The sequence below is a fragment of the Alligator sinensis genome, unplaced genomic scaffold, assembly GCF_000455745.1.
Source record: "Alligator sinensis unplaced genomic scaffold, ASM45574v1 scaffold23_1, whole genome shotgun sequence".
Lineage (NCBI taxonomy): Eukaryota > Metazoa > Chordata > Crocodylia > Alligatoridae > Alligator > Alligator sinensis.
In genome coordinates this window covers 3,641,934-3,644,295 of record NW_005841890.1, presented here as the reverse complement: position 1 = coordinate 3,644,295, position 2,362 = coordinate 3,641,934, and the positions used below count along the sequence as shown (strand labels likewise).

The 2,362-nt window shown below is 39.1% G+C and overlaps 1 protein-coding gene across 1 annotated transcript in view; it reads left to right on the top strand.

Annotated features, from left to right (window-relative positions):
• The first annotated feature begins 366 nt into the window (after positions 1-366).
• CTNNA2 (catenin alpha 2) overlaps positions 367-2,362 on the top strand; it is an 862,138-nt gene continuing 860,142 nt past the window's right edge. The window contains exon 1 of the mRNA XM_025197143.1: positions 367-468. The gene's annotated coding sequence lies outside the window, so the exon portion shown is untranslated. The remainder of the gene's footprint in view (positions 469-2,362) is intronic.

Below are 2,362 nucleotides of genomic sequence, written 5' to 3'. Positions count from 1 at the left end.
CTCAGGCCTCTTACCACTTTTTGTTGCTCTCCACTGGACCTTCCCCAATCTGTCCACATCCTTCCTGAAATGTGGGGCCCAAAACTGGACACAGTACTCCAGATGAGGCCTTAGTGGTACCAAATAGAGCAAATGATTCACTTCCCTTGACTTGCAAGAGGCACTCCTGGTTAGTACAATTCAATATGCTGTTGGTTTTTCTGCAGCAAGAGTACACTGTTGACTTCAATCAGCTTGTAGTCCAGTGTAACCATCACTTCCTTTTCTGCAGTACTTGCTGTCTAGCCATTCATTCCCAGGTCTGTATTTGTGCATGAGATTGTTCCATTCTAAGTGCAGGACTTTGCACTTGTTATTTTTGAATTTCAGCTGCTTCAGTTGATATCCAAGACGCCATACAAATGTACTGAAGAAGGAATTCAGACAGGCAGTAAATCGTGGTAAATTGCAGTCAAAGAACAAAGAAAGGTAGGAGTGAAATAACCTAGAAAAAGAAGAGCGGAGATGCTTTTCTGTTAGACTAGAGTCTACGGAAAACAAAAGGCAGTCAGTCTAGAACATCAGTCAGTTTGAAAAGGGTCAGGATACATTGTGGAGAAGAAAGGCAGAATGCTAAATCAAGTGAGTTAAGTATTTTCTATCCCCAGTATTAATAGTAAACTTTTGGGGGTATTGTTTGAGATCTTGTAGGATAGCCTGTTGTCAGGTTAAAACCCAGAAGGGCATAATGAAAGATTCAAGAACAGTTTTTCAAGTTTTCAATATATCACAATATGTTAAACTCACAAGGGGTGTTCTCTTTGAACATCAGCCAAGAATAGTGTATGCATTAACAAACCCCCAAATTAAGCATTTGAATGGGTATAAAGCCCTATGCAAATCATTTGATTTTTATTGCCTTTTTATACAGCTCTTGTCTTAAATGTTCTAGCTGTACAGTGAGCAACATCCTAGTTGAGTGAATATAGAAGTGCTATAAACTAGTGGCTATTTCCTTCCTTTTTTACTTAAAAGCTTTAAAAAGTGCCAGTTAACTTGGCAAAGTGTATTAATAATTGTCGTCATCATTTATCTGTTGCTATGCAAACTACTGATGGATGAATCATGAACTGCATATTGGCAGAGTAATGTTTTTATATAATATTCTTATCTTCCGTTTACCTTTGTCTTCAAATATTTTTTTATTTCTGCCTCTGTATTTATATGCTACTTTCTGGAAGCTCTCTAGTTCAGCCATTTTTCAAAAAATTGTATGATGAGATATCTGTTTAGGATAAATATTGATCGGCTTGTGATTGGAATTATTTTTATGATCTAGACCAGGGTGGCCAACCTGCAGCTCAGGAGCCATGTGTGGCTCTTCAGAAGTTAAAATGTGTCTTCAGAAGTTAATATACGACCAAATGGAAGCTGGTCACTGTGTGCTTGCCCAGAGATTCAAGGAGACATGTATTTAACTTCTGAAGAGCCACATGTGGCTCCAGAGCCACAGGTTGGCCACCCGTGATCTAGACCATTTGTTTTGGGGTTTTTTTTTAGTTACTTCTATAGTTATTTGAAATAAAGTCTTCCTTTGCCATCACATTGCTTTTTGGTTGCCAAAATGGTTTTAATGAAATGTTTAAGTGTTGATTTTCATATTTGTTAATTTAAAAACTATTGTCTTGGCTTACTAGTAATATACATTTTTCATGACTTGAGACTCAGAGTCTGTTGAAGCTCTTTTATTATTAGCAACTTGTCAAAACATTTTGACAATGAAGCTTGACAGAAGTTTTGAAACACAAAGCTCGTAATGTATATGAAATCCAAACTTTTACATATGCTGGAATAGCTTTTACTTTATATTTCAAAGTTTTGCATATCTCATTGGTGATTCTGGCAAAAATTCTTTGTTTTCGATGCAAGTAATCAGTTCAGCTATCTGGTTTGTATCTTGGTATGTTTTCTTATTTATCGTTATCATCTATAATTGAGGATCCATCCTATTTGTGGTAAAACCCCATGAAAATGGTGATCCCTGCAATTCTGGCACAGAATTTTCAGGAAAAAATGAAGTCCTGAAAAAAAATACTGGCTCGCCAATGAGAGCCAGTGGTCCTCAGGGATGTTGGGGCCTGGCTTCGCAGCCCATCATAAGGGGAGGAAGCCACTGACATGAAGGGGAGGAGCAAAGATGGTGCCCCCCCCATTGTTGATAGGTTCAGAGGGCTGCTCATCATGAAGCCAAGCCCCTCTTGGCCAATCAGTAGCATGGGGTAGAGCTGCTAGGGTCAGTCGGTGGTGGAAGGGGCAGGGTCCCATGAAGAGACTGTGAAGATGGTGCTGCAAGTGGCTTGTAATTTCCTCCCCACACCCCTCC